The 20,234-nt window shown below is 37.5% G+C and overlaps 1 long non-coding RNA gene across 2 annotated transcripts in view; it reads right to left on the bottom strand.

The window, feature by feature from the left end:
• LOC133249369 (uncharacterized) overlaps window positions 1-20,234 on the bottom strand; it is a 359,376-nt gene that overhangs the window by 103,209 nt on the left and 235,933 nt on the right. The gene's annotated exons all lie outside the window — the stretch shown is intronic.

Genomic DNA, 20,234 nt, shown 5'->3' on the forward strand with positions numbered 1-20,234 from the left:
ATTAACTATGGCTACCTAGAACCATAACTGTAAGACTGATTAACAATAATCAAACACATCTAAGATTAAGGAATCTTGAAGATGAATGTGACTTTTAAGGGAGATGTTTTAAATATCAACTTTCTTTTAATGCAAATCCTAACTTTATTTTTTAAATTATTTAAGGCAACAAAATTATGTATTAATTTTAAATATGAACTCAAAAGCTCTTCCCTTAATCCATAATAATTAGGGCTGAGAATCATATATCTATGTGGTAAATAAAACAGTAAAAAATGTCAGCTGCATTTGGAGCTGAACCTTTGATGATTCTGATCACTTAACATCCATTAAATGCATAGACTTATATTTAAGAAGAAAATTATTTCATAATTTTGGATTTAAGATGATGATAAAGCCCAGTTTGCTGTATTGTTAAAGTTGAGTAAAATATGAGGCAAACAAGAATAAACAACAGGAGAAATACTTTAAGAATAACTACATCTAATTATAAAATTAAAGAGTACTAATAACTATATCTTCATTAAATATTAAAGAAAAATGTTATTAGTTGCCTGGAGGAATAGAAACTGAGGGTCAGAACCATTAGATTCATTTTTTTCATCCGAGGAGTAGAGACTGAGCCAGGCTGTCAACACTGAGTATCACAAGGGGACCCATTTGGCTGAAGTTCACAATTCATGCACAGATATTTGCTACCTGGGCTAAGGAGCCCCCACAGACAGCTTGGAATTAAAAGTTGGTCCAAAAAACATTAATTCAAGTGTACAGAGCTGCTGATGTCAGGAGTCAAGCAAATCAATCAGCATAATGATTTTCCAGGTTTTTCATTAATATCAAACATTCTCCGTATGGTGATGAGGGTGTTGGCTGACAGGGTAGTAGCACGACAGCTTTTGGAGATAAATGGAACAGTCATAAACACTAATTAAAATTGTAAATTGGGAGACAAAAATGCCTTTTCTCAAGTAGTACATGTAAATATTCATGTCCACTGTGGAAGTCAGTAAGAAACCCTTACTTGATGACATTACAATTTCCTTCAACATGTAAAATTAAAAATAAAATTGTATTTAAGGGTTCAGTGTTTGCAAAATGATACAAATGAGACAAAATACCATGGGACAAGCCTTTAAATAATATTATTGTCAGAATGGGGAGTTGGCAAATGATACTGTGAATTAGAGAAACTGTATTCTTTTGGTTTCTAACTAGTTTCCTTGATTCAGGAGCAACTAAATACTCACTGTAACTCACAACCCCCTTTCTGTTCTCCACCTCCATTCTGGATTGAATTGTGTGTCCCCAAAACTTGTATATTGAAGCCCTAACCCCCTCAATCTGACTATATTTTGACATTGAACTTCAAGATAATTGAGGTTAAATGAGGTCCCAAGGGTAGGGCTAATCCAACAGGACTGACTTCCTTACAGAAGAAGAGACATCAGAGCTCATTCTCTCTTTTTCCCCGTATGTGCACCAAGGAAAGGCCATGTAACGGTAGACAGAAGGCGGTGGTCTGGAAGCCAGAATGAGAGGTCTGTCTCTTCAGGAAGCAATACTGCAGGTACTCCAGTCTTATACTTTCAGTTCCCAATGTTTGAGAAAATAAACAAAAAATTGTCTGTTGGGTAAGCCATTTAAATTTTGGTATATTGCCACAGCAGCCCAATCAAATTAACACAACGTTCAGAACCCATGTTAATACAATTATGCCTAAATATTACAAAAGTTAAAGTATTCAATGAAAATCAAGAGAAATTAAAAACTATTCAAATAAGTGACTATCTGAATATTTCTGCTTACTCTTACTCTTTCCTCTCCCTCCTTCTATTCTTCCTTCCCCATTCCCGTTCCTTCTCCTTTTTCCATCATCTTTATTGTTATTGTTATCATTATTATTGTCAGTATGATGCAGAGTTCCAAAGAATAGCAAGGAGAGATAAGAAAGCCCTCCTCAGCAATCAGTGCAAAGAAATAGAGGAAAACAATAGAATGGGAAAGACTAGAGATCCCTTCAAGAAAATGAGAGATACCAAGGGAACATTTTATGCAAAGATGGGCTCAATAAAGGACAGAAATGGCATGGACCTAACAGAAGAAGAAGATATTAAGAAGAGGTGGGCAAGAATACACAGAAGAACTGTACAAAAAAGAGCTTCATGACCCAGATGATCACAATGGTGTGATCACTCACCTAGAGCCAGACATCCTGGAATGTGAAGTCAACTGGGCCTTAGGAAGCATCACTACGAACAAAGCTAATGGAGGTGATGGAATTTCAGTTGAGCTGTTTCAAATCCTAAAAGATGATGCTGTGAAAGTGCTGCACTCAATATGCCAGCAAATTTGGAAAAGTCAGCAGCAGCCACAGGACTGGAAAAGGTCAGTTTTCATTCCAATCCCAAAGAAAGGCAATGCCAAAGAATGCTCAAACTACCGCACAATTGCATTCATCTCACACACTAGTAAAGTAATGCTCAAAATTCTCCAAGCCAGGCTTTAGCAATGCGTGAACCATGAAATTCCAGATGTTCAAGCTGGTTTTAGAAAAGGCAGAGGAATGAGGGATCAAATTGCCATCATCCGCTGGATCATGGAAAAAGCAACAGAGTTCCAGAAAAACATCTACTTCTGCTTTATTGACTATGCCAAAGCCTTTGACTCTGTGGATCACAACAAACTGTGGAAAATTCTAAAAGAGAGGGAATACCAGACCACCTAACCTGCCTCTTGAGAAATCTGTATGCAGGTCAGGAAGCAACAGTTAGAACTGGACATGGAACAACAGACTGGTTCCAAATAGGGAAAGGAGTATGTCAAGGCTGTATACTGTCACCCTGCTTATTTAAATTATATGCAGAGTACATCATGAGAAACGCTGGCTGGAAGCACAAGCTGGAATCAAGATTGCTGGGAGAAATATCAATAACCTCAAATAGGCAGATGATATCACCCTTATGGCAGAGAGTAAAGAACTAAAATGAAAGTGATGAAAGTTAAAGAGGAGAGTGGAAAAATTGGCTTAAAGCTTAACATTCAGAAAACTAAGATCATGGCATCTGGTCCCATCACTTCATGGCAAATAGATGGGGAAACAGTGGCAGACATTTTTTGGGGGGGAGGCTCCAAAATGACTTCAGATGGTGACTGCAGCCATGAAATTAAAAGATACTTACTCCTTGGAAGGAAAGTTATGACCAACCTAAGCAGTATATTAAAAAGCAGAGACATTACTTTCCCAACAAAGGTCTGTCTAGTCAAGGCTATGGTTTTTGCACTAGTCGTGTATGGATCGGAGAAGGCAATGGCACCCCACTCCAGTACTCTTGCCTGGAAAATCTCAGGGGTGGGGGAGCCTGGTGGGCTGCCGTCTATAGGGTTGCACAGAGTCGGACACGACTGAAGGGACTTAGCAGCAGCAGTATATATGGATGTGAGAGCTGGATTATAAAGAAAGCTGAGCCCTGAAGAATTGATGCTTTTGAACTGTGGTATTGGAGAAGACTCTTGAGAGTCCCTTGGACTGCGAAGAGACCCAACCACTCCATCCTAAAGGAAATCAGTCCTGAATATTCATTGGAAGGACTGATCCTGAAGCCAAAACTCCAATACTTTGGCCACCTGATGTGAAGAACCAACTCATTGGAAAAGACCCTGATGCTGGGAAAGATTGACGATGGCAGGAGAAGGGGACGACAGAGGATGAGATGGTTGGATGACATCACTGACTCAATGGACATGACCTTGAGCAAGGTCCAGGAGTTACTAAACGACAGGGAAGCCTGGTGTGCTGCAGTCTATGGGGTCACCAAGAGTTGGACACGATTGAGTGACTGAATTGAACTGATGATACAGTACTTAATAATTGTCACATTAACTCTCCCCACCCCCAACATGTACTTAGTACTTGGATGTCTAAATGAGTGTGCAAAACATTTTTGTAACCATATATCATTCTAGGTTTATTCATGATATATTTTAATCTAATTCTGAGCTGTCATAACATGTCTATTTAAATGTAAGAACAAGAAAACCAAATATACATTAACCTATATATGTGGAATCTAGAAAAACAGTATAGATGAACTTCTTTGCAAAGCAGAAATAGAGACACAGACACAGAGAATGAACATATGGATACCAAGAGGGAAGGGGGAGGTGGGATGGCTTAGAAGATTGAGATTGATACCTGTAAACGAATGTATAAAGCAGACAACTAATGAGAACCAAATCTGTAGCATAGGGAACTCTGCTTAGTGCTGTATGGTGACCTAAATGGGAAGGAAATACAAAAAAGAGGGTATGTATATATACACATAGCTGATTCACTTTGCTGCTCAACAGAAACTAACACAACATTGTAAGGGAACTATACTCCCATGTAAAAAATATAAGAACAAATCATCCAAGGTTATAAACTTAGTATTTCAAAGAATTGGAAATCTACACATTTAGACTTTTCCCAGAACTTGTGGCCTCTTCACTGTTCTATTATGTCTCAGGAGAAAATTTTGCCCACACCATATCCAAATTTGTGTGGTTTATCAGAGCTTACTTAAGCAACTTTACCTTGGGGTTCAAGTGCAGAGGTCTGATACCTATTAGTTTTAATGTTTTACATGATGACATCTTACCAGAAATACATCCAACTGTTTGTTTTTAAACAACATAAGTTGAAATCCCAAATATGAACCAGTTATATTTCTGAAAGAATATTTAATCTCTTAATTGGCTAATCACTTTATTTTTGAAGATGTAGTCATTCTTGTGTCAAAACTGCCATTTGAAAAAAAGTTGTCTCACAAGTATTTTGTAAATATATAATGATAGGCTTTAAAAAATATTGAAAAATATTTTATTTCAAATTACATATTATTTTCTTGAATTCATTTCTGGGATCTGTTTAATTCTATTAAGCTATTAATTACTCATTCTATCACTGTGCTGTGTTTAGTCACCCAGTCATGTCCAACTCTGCAACTGCATGGACTGTAGCCATCTGGCTCCTCTGTCCATGGGGATTCTCCAGGCAAAAATACTGCAATTATTACAGCAGGGCATAAAAAGGAAAATCAATAATCACACTGAACTGAACGGTCATACATTCACAGCTAAAAACTAAAAACAGTAACTGGAATATAAGAGCTGTTGTGCTTTTTGGGGGGGAGGGGTAGGATGGTAGAAAGATCAGTTCTAGAACAGACTCTAGTGATAATAAACATCTTTCTGATATAATATAACAATTAATTTTCAGATATCCCTTTAGGTAATCTTTTTTCATTTACTTTTGGATCTTTTCTTCCCATTGTCTTATTATTCCTGTTCATTCTGAATGATTTTATGATTGTGTTGGAATAAGCAAGGACCTTAAAGATATCTCAGGTCAGGAAGCAACACCTGGACATGGAACAACAGACTGGTTCCAAATAGGAAAAGGAGTACGTCAAGGCTCTATACTGTCACCCTGCTTATTTAACTTATATGAAGAGTACATCATGAGAAATGCTGAGCCAGAAGAAGCACAAGCTGGAATCAAGATTGCCAGGAGAAATATCAATAACCTCAGATATGCAGATGACACCACCCTTATGGCAGAAAGTGAAGAGGAACTAAAAAGCCTGTTGATGAAAGTGAAAGTGGAGAGTGAAAAAGTTGGCTTAAAGCTCAACATTTAGAAAACGAAGATCATGGCATCTGGTCCCATCAATTTATGGGAAATAGATGGGGAAACAGTGGAAAAAGTGTCAGACTTTTTTTTGGTGGGGGGAGGCTTCAAAATCACTGCAGATGGTGACTGCAGCCATGAAATTAAAATATGCTTGCTCCTTGGAATAAAAGCTATTACCAACCTAGACAGAATATTAAAAAGTAGAGACATGACTCTACCAACAAAAGTCTGTCTAGTCAAAGCTATGGTTTTTCCAGTACTCAGGTATGGATATGAGAGTTGGACTATAAAGAAAGCTGAGCGCCAAAGAATTGATGCTTTTCAATTGTGGTGTTGGAGAAGACTCTTGAGAGTCCCTTTTACTGCAAGGAGATCCAACCAGCCCATCCTAAAGGAAATCAGTCCTGAATGTTCATTGGAAGGACTAATGTTGAAGCTAAAACTCCAATACTTTGGCCACCTGATGCGAAGAATCAACTCATTTGAAAAGACCCTGATGCTGGGAAAGATTGATGGCAGGAGGAGAAGGGGATGAGAGGATGAGATGGTTGGATGGCATCACCAACGCGATGGACATGAGTTTGAGTAGGCTTCAGTAGTTGACGATGGACAGGTGAGCCTGGTGTGCTATGGTCCATGGGGTCGCAAAGAGTCGGACACAACTGAGCAACTGAATTGACTGACTGAAGCAAAACAGGGCCACTGAACATGAACTAAAGATTTTAAAACAAGCTAAAAGTTTAACTAATTAGAGTTGTGATAGAAACAGTCATATTCTGTATTGGACACTTATTATGTGCCATTTAGGAAGCAAAATTCTCTATATATATATCCATTAAACTATATACACACAACTGTATTCATCTCACACACTAGCAAAGTAATGCTCAAAATTCTCCAAGCTAGGCTTCCAAAGTACATGAACTAAGAACTTCCAGATGTTCAAGATGGATTTAGAAAAGCCAGAGGAAACAGAGATCGTTAAAAAAAATTAAGAAAATTCCAGAAAAACATCTACATGTGCTTCACTGACTACGCTAAAGCCTTTGACTGTGTGGATCACAACAAACTGTGGAAAATGCTTAAGGAGATGGGAATACCAGACCACCTTACCTGCCCCTGAGAAACTGGGATGCAGGTCAAGAAGGAACAGTAACAACAGGACATGGAAAAATGGACCAGCTCAAAATTGGGAAAGGAGTACGTCAAGGCTGTATATTGTCACCCTGCTTATTTAACTTATATGCAGAGTACATCATGAGAAATTCTGGGCTGGATGAAGCACAAACTGGAATCAGGATTGCCAGGAGAAATATCAATAACCTTAGATATGCAGATGACACCACTCTAATGCAGAAAGCAAAGAACTAAAGAGCCTCTTGAAAAAAGCGGAAGAGGAGAGTGAAAAAGCTGGCTTAAAACTCAACATTCAAAAAACTAAGATCATGGCATCTGCTTCCATCCCATAACTTCACGGCAAATAGAAGGGGAGACAATGGAAACAGTAACAGACTTTATTTTCTTGGGCTCCAAAATCACTGCAGATGGTGACTGCAGCCATGAAATCAAAGACACTTGCTCCTTGGAAGAAAAGCTGTGACCAACCTCAGTTCAGTTCAATTCACTCAGTCATGTCTGACTCTTTGGAAACCCATGGGCTGCAGCATGCCTGGCTGCACTGTCCAACACAACCTCCAGAACTTACTCAAACTCCTGTCCATCGAGTCAGTGATACTGTCCATCCATCTCATTGTCTGTTGTTCCCTTCTCCTCCTGACTTCAATCTTTCCCAGAATCAGGGTCTTTTCAAACGAGTCAACTCTTCACATCAGGTGGCCAAAGTATTGGAGTTTCAGCTTCAGCATCAGTCCTCCAAATGAATATTTAGGACTGATTTCCTTTAGGATGGACTGGTTGGATCTCCTTACAGTCCAAGGGACTCTCAAAAATCTCCAACACCACAGTTCAAAAGCATCAATTCTTTGGTGCTCAGGCCTCTTAACAGTCCAACTCTCACATCCATATATGAGTACTGGAAAAGCCATTGCTTTGACTAGATGGACCTTTGTTGGCAAAGTAATGTCTCTGCTTTTTAATATGCTGTCTAGTTTGGTCATTGCTTTTCTTCCAAGAACAAGCGTCTTTTAATTTCATGGCTGCAGTCACCATCTGCAGTGATTTTGGAGCCCCAAAATAAAGTCTGACATTGTTTCCACTGTTTCCCCATCTATTTCCCATGAAGTGATGGGACCGGATGCCATGATCTTCGTTTTCTGAATGTTGAGCTTTAAGCCAACTTTTTCACTCTCCTCTTTCACTTTTATTAAGAGGCTCTTCAGTTCTTCCTCGCTTTCTGCCATAAGGGTGGTGTCATCTGCATATCTGAGGTTACTGATATTTCTCCCTGCAACCTTGATTCCAGCTTGTGCTTCTTCCAGCTCAGAATTTCTCATGATGTACTTTGCATATAAGTTAAATAAGCAGGGTGACAATATACAGCCTTGATGTACTCCTTTCCCGATTTGGAACTAGTCTATTTGAACTGTGGCGTTGGAGAAGACTCTTAAGAGTCCCTTGGACTGTAAGGAGATCCAACCAGTCCATCCTAAAGGAGATCTGTCCTGGGTGTTTATTGGAAGGACTGATGTTAAAGCTGAAACTCCAACACTTTGGCCACCTGATGCGAAGAACTGACTCATTTGAAAAGACCCTGATGCTGGGGAAGATTGAGGGCAGGAGGAGAAGGGGACGACAGAGGATAAGATGGTTGGATGGCATCACCGACTCAATGGAGATGGGTTTGGGTGAGCTCTGGGAGTTGATGATGGACAGGAAGGCCTGTCGTGCTGCGGTTCACGGGGTCGCAAAGAGTGGGACACGACTGAGCAATTGAATTGAACTGAACTGTTGTTCCATGTCCAGTTCTAACTGTTGCTTCCTGACCTGCAGAAAGATTTCTCAGGAAGCAGGTTAGGTGGTCTGGTATTTCCATCTCTTTAAGAATTTTCCAGTTTGTTGTGATTCAGAGTCAAAGGTTTTGGCATAGTCAATAAAGCAGAAATAGATGTTTCTGGTATTCTCTTCCTTTTTTGATGATCCAGTGGATGTTGGGAATTTGATCTCTGGTTCCTTTGCCTTTTCTAAATCCAGCTTGAACATTTGGAAGTTCACGGTTCATGTACTGCTGAAGCCTAGCTTGGACAATTTTGAGCATTGCTTTACTAGCGTGTGAGATGAGTGCAATTGTGCAGTAGTTTGAGCATTCTTTGGCATTGCCTTTCTTTGGGATTGGAATGAAAACTGACTTGGAATGAAAACTGACTTTTCCAGTCCTGTGGCCACTGCTGAGTTTTCCAAATTTGCTGGCATATTGAGGGCAGCACTTTCACAGCATCATCTTTTATGATTTGAAATAGCTCAACTGGAATTCCATCACCTTCACTAGCTTTGTTCGTAGTGATGCTTCCTAAGGCCCAGTTGACTTCACATTCCAGGATGTCTGGCTCTAGGTGAGTGATCACACCATTGTGGTTATCTTGGTCATGAAGATCTTTTTTGTACAGTTCTGTGTATCCCTGCCACCTTTTCTTAATATCTTCTGCTTCTGTTAGGTCCCTACCATTTCTTTCCTTTATTGTGCCCATCTTTGTATGAAATGTTCCCTTGGTATGTCTAATTTTCTTGAAGAGATCTCTAGTCTTTCCCATTCTATTGTTTTCCTTTATATCTGCATTGATCACTGAAGAAGGCTTTTTTATCTCTCCTTGGTGTTCTTTGGAACTCTGCATTCAAATTGTTATGCCTTTCCTTTTCTCCTTTGCCTTTAGCTTCTTTTCTTTTTTTAGCTATTTGTAAGGCCGCCTCAGACAACCATTTTGCCTTTTTGCATTTCTTTATCTTGGGGATGGTCTTGCAACCTGTTTCCTGTACAATGTCACGAACCTCTGTCCATAGTTTTTTAGGCACTCTGTCTATCAGATCTAATCCCTTGAATATATTTGTCACTTCTACTGTATAATCATAAGGGTTTTGATTTAGGTCATACCTGAATGGTCTAGTAGTTTTCCCTACTTTCTTCAATTTAAGTCTGAATTTGGCAATAAGGAGTTCATGATCTGAGCCACAGTCAGCTCCCGGTCTTGTTTTTGCTGACAAGAGCTTCTCTGTCTTTGGCTGCAAAGAACATAATTAATCTGATTTTGGTATCAAGCATCTGGTTATGACCAACCTAGATAGCCTATTAAAAAGCAGAGACACTACTTTGCTGACAAAGTTCTGTCTAGCCAAAACTAAGGTTTTTCCAGTAGTCACATATGGATGTGAAATTTGGACCATAAAGAAGGCTGAGCACTGAAGAATTGATGCTTTTGGACTGTGGTATTGGAGAAGACTCTTGAGATTCCCTTGGACTGCAAGAAGATCAAACCAAACAATCCTAAATGAAATCAGTTCTGAATATTCATTGGAAGGACTGACTTCACTGGATGCTGAAGCTGAAGCTCCAATACTCTGACCACCTGATTAGAACTGACTCATTAGAAAAGACCCTCATGCTGGGAAAGATTGAAGGCAGGAGGGGAAGGGATAACAGAGGATGAGATGGGTGGACAATATCACTGACTCGATGGACATGAGTTTGAACAAGGTCCAGGAGTTGGTGAATGACAGGGAAACTTGGCATGCTGGAGTCCAAGGGGTTGCAAAGAGTTGGACAGGACTGAGCAGCTGAACTGAAATGAAACTTTATACATATACAACTTCAAATGCTTAACCAAATTGTCCATAGTTACATAGTTAATATGAGGTTTGAATCTGAATTTTTCTGACTCCAAAGCCCATGAAATGGGGACAACATTAGTTCCCTGGTATCTGAATGACTTAGGTTGATCCCAGTTGATAAAATGGGATTGCTAGGACCAAGCATCTCCCCAAGGCATTCATCCTTTGACTATTTTAAAAAGAGACAGTGAAGTCCAAATTCCCCTTCCAGGTGATCAGATAGCCTTTCTAAGACATTTTAAAAATCTAGCTTGACTTTCTGATCTTTGACTCCACTGCCAGTTTCTGTTAAGTTTGAGCTTCCCCTGACCCCTGCTTTTGCACCTGACTCATGCTTGCTTTCATCCTCATCAGCTACATTCTGTCCCCTCCTTTCTCTGGCATATCTTGAGTCACCTGTATTATAATACTGAGGCCTAGTGTTGTTTACAGGGCTTTGGAATTTGGATTAATTTATAATATCCCTATTTTATGATGGGCTTTTAAAAAAATGTGAATTATATTCCTGCTTCTTTCCCATACAGAGACTCTTCTTTCCAAGAGTGAAAATAGAGCAACTTAGAAGCCCTATTCTGGACTACGATCAACAAAGAAACAGATTCCTTTTAGAATTATACCTTAATTTCTCAACCTCTCCAGAGAATTTTACTCTTATTTTTTTCCAGAAAACAGAGTTGGGTGAAATTAAATCGGCAAATATCTCTAAGGTGATTCATGGAGGGTAAGCATAGCACGGTGTGAAAATCAGAAGAACTAGTTTTTAATCTCGCTGCAGAACAATCTTGATCAAGATACTCAACTTATGTGAGTTGTTAATGTCATTTGAGAAATGAAAGCAAGAAGTGATCCCTAACGTTTTTAAAAGTCATAATATTATATAACAATATGATTTTAAGTAGCAAAGGGGGGATCTAAATATTAGAAGTATAAAGGAGTGGGCTGATTAGCCAGGCCTCTAGTGAAGTAAGGGCACCAAGTTAATGTAATGAGTTGGTATACTTACAACTTACAACTAGGTCAATATTACTTCATTTAACCCTAAAGTTTCAACTTGACATTCTAAAATTAGTTTTGTAGTCTGAATGACTGAGCATAGAAAATATTGAGAAATGCTGACCTAGCTCTTTTAATGCCCTAGGTGGTTATAGTAGAAAAATATGCTAACATTAAAAATGTAACATCATCTTAAACTTGAGTTCCCAAGCACATTTGATCAGCACATATGATCCCATTTATGAGTTTAACTTTAAGCTGTTTAAGATGAACTTTTTGTTGATTAGAAATATGAATGTTATTAAACAAATTAAAATTTTTTATTGAAATAAAAATTACCATGAAATATAAATGTACATAACAAACTGAAGTATATTTTGAAATTCATCTGGCAAACAATTTAACTAAAGACAAAACAATGAGCCAATCAATACATAAAATATTAACTTAAAAATATAGTATGTACAAATTCATTTATAACTGAGGAGATGAACATTTTAAAAAAAACATACTGTATTTTACTTCTCAGGTTGGTAAAGTTTTAAAATCCTGGTAATATTAGGTCTTACCAGGGATGTGAAAAAATAATCATTTCATATTCTGTTAGAAGGAATATAAATTGGGACTATATTTCTGGGAGATATTTTTATAGAATATATTACTCTGTTTGAATCAGCATACTCTGAATTAATAATCTCATTTCTAGAAAATTATGCTAAATACATAGGTGTGTGTTTGTGTGACATTTATGTATAATACCATTGCTACACTATTATTTATAATCTGGATAATTCAGGGTAAGAAAACATAAATATGGGTAGGTTGAATAGTCTATGATACAATAGGAGAGCATGCATGTAGGAAAAAAACCTAATGATGTAGTTTATATTTATTAATACAGAATAAATCTTATGAAATATTATATTTTAAGCCTATTGTTTTAATTCAATCGTTTATTCATCTATTTAACAAAACTTAAGCAGCTATTCATGCCAGGTGTTGTTCTCAGATCTAGTGATATAGTGAAAGTGAAGTCGCTCAGTCGTGTCCAACTCTTTGCAACCCCATGGACTGTAGCCCTCCAGGCTCCTCCATCCATGGGATTTTCCAGGCAAGAGTACTGGAGTGGATTGCCATTTCCTTCTCCAGGGGATCTTCCCAACCCAGGGATCAAACCTAGGTCTCCCGCATTGTAGGCAGACGCTTTACCATCTGAGCCACCAGGAAGTTAGTGATATAGTAGTGAGTGAAATAAAAAAATTTCAGTCCCTGCTCTCATTCAAGATGCTTACATTCTAGTGGTGATGACAAGCAATAATTAAGTGAATAAGTAATGAGTGAACCCAGATACAAATATCTTACATGTGGAATCTAAAAAATAAAATATAATAAAAACAGATACATATAATAAAAACAGAAACAGATTCACAGATATAGAGAAAAAATTAGTGGTTATCAGCAGGTGAGGGAACAGGACAGGGGCAAGATTGATTAAGGGACTAAAAGGAAGAAACTACTAAGTTTAAAATAAATAAACTACAAGGATATATTGTATTGCATTGGGAATACAGTCAATATTTCACAGTAACTTTAAACAGAGTATAATCTATTATAAATTAGAATCACTATGCTGTACACCTGAAAGTAATATTGTAAATCAGCTATTAGTTCAGTTCAGTTCAGTTGCTCAGTCGTTTTCGACTCTTTGTGACCCCATGAATCGCAGCACACCACCTCCCTGTCCATCATCATCTCCTGGAGTTCACTCACTCACGTCCATCGAAATCAGCTATATTATCCTAAAAAATCATTAAGTAATTTTTAAAAAGAAAACATATAACTGCAAATAAATAATTTTATATTCATCAGCTTAGAATGGTGGAACACATTCCACTCTCCTGAGCAAAACATATCTAAACCCATGACAGGTGCCCTATATATTGAAATAGGACAGTCACTGTTGCCTAATAGTACATGTAAATGACATCTTAACTTTTAATGTGAAATTTTAGCTTATCACTGGCTTCAGAGTTACTGTATAATAGATTATTTATGAGAGAACTCTTAGATACTGTTTAAATACCCACCCAAATGATTTCCTTTTTCTGATTGTTTTAGAATCAGACTTACTTTCTCAATTATTTAATTTTTCACCTTCAGCTATTTGCTTAATTACTTTAAACTCCTCTAGAACATGAGTTTCTTGAGCACATAGTAGGTGCTCAAGACTATTTTCGTGTGTGTTGGGCAGACTCTATGATGCGTCTCAATGATCTCTGCTACCTGATATTTAAACCTCTTCTGTGTGGGCGAACCTAGTAATTTGCACATAACCAATACTAGAAAAGTAACGGAATGTCATTTCTGTCATTAGGTTACATAAGAGAGTAACTTCTGTCTTGTCAGTAGTCTCTCTTTTGCTGGCTTTGATGAAGCTATACGGATAATCCCTCATGCCAAGAAACTGAAAGGAGCTCTGCCCAGTGTTCAGAAAGCAACCCTCAGTCCAACAGCCCAGAAGAACTAAACCTTGTAAATATTCATTAGAACTGGTGGGTGGACCCATCCTCATTTGAGTATTGGATTAGACTCTGACCCTGGTTGACACCTGGTCTGCAGCCTGTGAGACCTTACAGCAAAGGACTCAGCTAACTCATATCTGGATTGCTGAAACTGAGATAATAAATGTATGCTGTTCTAAGCTGCTAAATTTATGGTATCTTGTTACAGTGCAATAGATAACTGATATATCTATGGAAACTGATATATCTATGGAATAAACAAATGAGTATCTCCTAGTTTCCAAATTGTCAAGTTAGAAAAAAATGGAAATTGTTATATTATGGGCTTTTTGTCGGGATTAAATAAAAGATCTCAATGCTATTCATGTAGTAAGTACTCAATTATGTATCATTTGCTATTATAACTGGGTAAACACAATTTTTTCTGTATTAGTGTCCTATCTAGCATGTCTAAAGCTGCTGTCTCAGGAGCATGCAGATTAGTAAAAAGTAGAATAGAAGACATCACGCTCTGTGATTTCAAACTCTATTACAAAGCTACAGTAATCAAAATAGCACGTTTTCCCCAAAACAGAAACATAGATCAAAGGAACAGAGAGCCCAGAAATAAACTCAGGCACACATTGTCAATTTACGATAAAGAGACTAAGTAAATACAACAGTGAAGATACAATCTTCAATAAATGGCACTGGAAAAACTGGGAAAGATGCAAAAGAATGAAACTAGACCATTATTTTACACCAAATAAAAAATTAACCCAAGTTGGATTAAAGACTTGAATGTAATACTTGAAACCATAAAACTCCTAGAAGAAAACATAGGCAGTAAATGCCTTGATATCAGTCTTGGTGATAATATTTTTGGATTCACTACCAAAAGCGAAGGCAAAAAAAGGCAATAAATAAATAATTAAATAAACAAATGGGACCATATCAAACTAGAAAGTCTGTACAGCAAAGGAAATATCAACATATTAAAAGAGGCAATCTACTGTTTGGGAGAAAATATTTGCAAGTCATATATCTGATTAAGGAGTCAATATCTAAAATACATAAAAAGTCATACAACTGAATAACAAAAAAATGAACTGATTTAAAACCGGGCAGAGGATCTTAAGAAGTACTTCTTCAAAGAAGATTTATGGATAGCCAATAAGTACATGAAAAGATATTCAGTTTCACTTATCGACAGGGGAGTGCAAATCAAAACCACAATGAGATATCACATGTTAGAATGGCCATTATCAAAAAGACAAATAACTAGAGCTGGTGAGGATGTGGATAAAAGGGAGCCCTTGTGCACTACTGGTGTGAATGCAAATTGGTGTAGCTACTGTGGAACAGTATAGACGTTCCTCAAAAAATTAAAAATAGAACTACCACCTGATTCAGCATTCCCACTTCTGGGTATTTATCCAAAGAAAACAAAAACACTAACTTGAAAAGATATATGCACCCCATATTCATGGCAGCATTATTTATAGTAGTCAAGGCATGGAAATAACTCAAGTGTCCACTGATGATGAGTATGTATACTCAATGGAATATTATTCAGCCATAAAAAGAAGGAAATCTTGCCATTTATGAAAATACAGCTGGAACTTAAGGGCATTATGCTAAGTGAAATAAATCAGACAGAGATATACAAATACCATAAGACCTCATGTATATGTGGACTCTAAGAAAAGTTAAGCTCACAGGCAAGAGAACAGACTGTTAATTGTCAGTGGCAGGGGGTAGGGGGTGTGTGAAGTGGGTCCAAAGGTACAGACTTCAAATCAGAAAATAAATGCCATGATGTGGAATATACAGTATGGTGGCCACAGTTAAAATACTCTTGCATATTTGAAAGTTAGAGTAAATCTTAAAAATTTCTCATCACAAGAAAAAAATATTGTAACTAAGTATGGTCAACAGATGGACTTCCCTGGTAGCTCAGCAGTAAAGAATCTGCCTGCAATGCAGCAGATGCAAGTTCAGTCCCTGGGTTGGGAAGATCCCTTGGAGGAAGGCATGGCAACCCACTGCAGTATTCTTGCCTGGAGAATCCCATGGACAGAGGAGCCTGGTGGGCTACAGTTCATAGGGTCACAAAGAGTCAGACATAACTGAAGTGACTTAACACACACGCATGATCACAGATATTAATTAGATATGTTGTGATAATTTCACAATAAACACAAGATGGAATCAATGTGTCATAACTGGAAACCAATGCAGTTTACCTCAATTTTAAAACAAGTTGAATACATTTCTGTGCCAATTATCTCTTCTCCAATTACAATATATAAAATTATATTAAAAATAGTTATGTAGCATTATTGGAAGAAGTAGGAGTAGTGGTGACAATCTCTGATTGGATTCAAATTTTGGTTTTGCATTTATAAACCACATGAATTTAAGGAAGCCACTTCATCTCGTTAAACATCAATAAACATCAATAAACAATGAGAGAAATAATAGACATCTCACAGGCAGGATTGAGTCAAATAAAGTATATAAGCATTCACTATAATTCCAAATTCAGAGTTAGCATTCAATAAACAGTAGTAAATCTTCCTGCTGTTATCCTGAATACCTTTGATAAAGGAAGTCTTTGGTAATTCTGGAACTCAAAAGTTTCAAAAAGAGATTGTAACAGAGAAAAGTGAAAGTGAAGTCTCTCAGGCATGTCTGACTCTTGGCGACCCCATGGACTGCAGCCCACCAGGCTCCTCCGCCCATGGGATTTTCCAGGCAAGAGTACTGGAGTGGGATGCCATTGCCGTCTTCATATTACTCTGTACCTTTCACTGTGCACTTAGACTTGAAGCATCCCTTTGTCCTCTCCTCTCTGCCTTCTCCTATGTTTTGTATGTACCAGTCGTCTTTCTCCTGTAAGACGGGGCCTCTTTGGGTCAGTGTGTCACCATCCAATAGGGTGCCAATTCATCTTTGGTGCAAGTGGCCTTCCTTAAAGCCAATATGTGACTTATACAAAATTAATTTTGAAAAAATATAGTATGTCTTGCTTTGAAGGCTCTATCTTAGATCTATGGTTTACCACTCTGTGCTGTGCTTAGTCGCTCAGTCATGTCCAATTCTTTGTGACTCCATGGACTGAGCCCACTAGACTCCTCTGTCCATGGGGATTCTCCAAGCAAGAATACTGAAGTGAGTTGCCATGCTCTTCTCCAGAGGATCTTCCCAAACTAGGGATCAAACCCAGGTCTCCCACATTGGAAGCAGGTTCTTTATCATCTGAGCCACCAGGGAAGCCCAAGAATACTGGAGTGGGTAGCCTATCCCTTCTCCAGGGGAACTTCCTGACCTAGAAATTGAACCAGGGTCTCCTGCATTGCAGGCAAACTCTTTACCAGCTAAGCTACCCTTGAATGGGATGATAAAAACATTGCCTTTGGGCCTAAGATTTCATATCTATAAAAAAGGAGGTTATATCCACCTCAAAGAATTTTGGAGAAGACTAAATGATGTAAAATTCTATGCTGCCTTAAAGTAGCTGCTCAGTGAACAGCTGTGGTTGTTTAGCTGTTCATATCATTATTATGTTTGCCATTCTCATGTTTGTAACCCCAGCACTTAGCAATGGCTAGAACAATGTTTGCACATGAATGAATCAATGTAGTTATAGTCTTACTGCTGGGTGAGTTGTATGATCTGGGTCTCCAAGGGAGAGCAATGTTTTCTATGGGGAACAGGAATGTGTATAAGTGGCAGCACCCACAGAACATATGTATGAGTCCAAGTGTCACCTATTTGTAGCTTCTGATGACCATGTAGCTCAGCCATGTAGCTCAGCACACTGGTGAGCCCTTGGAAACGCAGCTGGGTTTAGCACCTTTAAAGAAAAATGACTAGACAGGAAAAAGTAGAAAGCAGATTTATTTATAAACCATCCCACATAGACACAAGGTGCAGCTTTGTTTTCGTGACACACCAGCAACTCTTTAAATATTTATTGTCAACCTGAGGGATCCGTGTGTAGACTGAAAGCATATTTAGGTCTTTAATATGCCATCTCAGTAGGGCCTGCTTGAGGCCGCCCATCTGGAAGATGAGGCTTTAGAGCCAATTTTAAAACGTTTTTTTCAAGGACAGATAAAACTGTTTCTAGCTGATTTTCACTGTGACATATGAAAGCAAACCTGGGGCTTTTGTATTTTTGAGTTAACATTTAAACCAGAAGGATATTTCCTTTCCAGAACACCTGTAGCAAACTCCTACACAGTCAAGTGTAATCTAAATTCAGGTCTATTAAGCCAGCCTGAGAACAGTGTATGAATGTGCAGAGATATATTTTTCCATTATGGCATCAAATGCACTAAAAAATATAGTGAGAATGCTAGTCTCACCTCTTCTCTTTACACTTAATAGATAGGCTTAATGTGTTTGAGTCTCTGCCAATTGAATAAAACTCTTCAGAATTTTATTGAGTTTATTTCTAAGTATAAAGAGGCAGCATTACATTTCTTTTGAAAATTATCGCTTTACTGATTTTTAAAACGTCTTTAAAAAAGTTAAACTTCTGTCATAGAATCTTAAATGCCACAGGATCCTCAGAATCAGTTCATTCAGTCTCTCACAAAGACATCTCCTATGATTTGATGAGATATCTCCCCCTTCTTCCCTCCCCCATTTCTCCTTCCCCCATTCTCTTCTTCCTCCTTTCCAATCATTCTCCATATTTCCCTCCCTTTTTTCTTGAACTCTTATAAGGTAGTAAAGTTGGCATTCAAGTGTGAACAGTGTTTAAATACTGAACCTCTTTTCTGCTGATAGTTCAAACTATTTTCTTCCAGAAACTAGATTGCTATCTTTCTATAAATTAATAGAAAATGTTGTATAGTGCAAAATATGAGGCATAAGAGACATCTGTGAGATTGAGGGGATGGGGAAAGCAAGAGAGAAATTAGAATTAGAGGAGGAGCAAGAACTAGATTGAGTGAGAGAGTTCATGAAAATTTAAATGACTATTCTCTTTCACGACAAACAAAAAATTAACTTAAAATGGATTAAAAACTTGAATATAGGGCCTGAGACCATAAAACTCCTAGAAGAAAACATATGCAGTGAGTTCCTTGATATCAGTCTTGGCAAAGATTTTTTGGATTTGACACCAAAAAGCAAAGACAATAAAATCAAAATAAACAAATGGAACTACAACTAGTTTCCTATAACAAAGGAAACCAGCAACAAAATGAAAAGGCAACTTACGAAACAGGACAAATTATTTGCAAATTACATATATTATAAGCAATGAATATCCAAAGGCTCATACAACTCAATGGCAAAAAAACCACAAATAATCCAATGAAAAACTGGGCAGAGGCTCTGAATAGACATTTTCTTTCAAAGAAGACATATAGATGACCAACAGGTACATGAAAAGGTATTTAGCATCACTCTTCATCAGAGAAATGCAAAGCAAAACCACAATGAAATAACTCCTCACACCTATTAGAATGGGTACTATCAAAAATACAACAAATAACTGTTGGTGAGAATGTGGAGAAAATGGAACCCTCATGCACTACTGATGGGAAGGTAAGTTAGTGCAGCCACTAGGAACAGTATGGAAATTTATTTAAAAATTAAAAATAATTATCATATGATTCAGCAATCCCACTTTTGAATATTTATTAAAAGAAAATAAAAACACTACTTTGAAAAGATATTAATATATGGGCTTCCATATTCATTGCAGCATTGTTTATAATAGCCAAGATATGGAAAGAACTTAAGTATCCATTGATAAATGAATGAATGAAGAAAATGTGGTATATACACATACACACAGAATGGAAGAATTTCTACCATAAAAAACAGGGATATCTTGCCATTTGCAACAATGTGGATGGATTTTGAAGGTATTACGCCAAGGGAAATAAGTTCGACAGACAAAGACAAATACTATATGATCTCACTTACATGTAGAATTAAAACAAAAACAAAACCCAAGTGCACTTTTGGTGAAATGACTTTTTATCTCTTATTAAAAATGCAGTTTATGTGGGTATAGGATGGCTGTAAGAAAGGATACCTATAGACTCTAATATGATTTAAATAAAGGTAAAGTCATTATATGACAACTTAAAGCAAAAAAAAAAGATGAAGGATCTAGAGCTGGAGAATTTAACAGTAGCAAAGGAATATTTGATAATTTTAGAAAGAGATTTGGCTTTAAAAATGTCAAAATAACAGGAAAACAGCTTCCGCTAACCAAAAGGCAGCAGACAAGTTCCTAGCTGCCATTAAGGAAATTATTAAAG

This window comes from Bos javanicus, chromosome 6 (assembly GCF_032452875.1).
Source record: "Bos javanicus breed banteng chromosome 6, ARS-OSU_banteng_1.0, whole genome shotgun sequence".
Taxonomy (NCBI): Eukaryota; Metazoa; Chordata; class Mammalia; order Artiodactyla; family Bovidae; genus Bos; species Bos javanicus.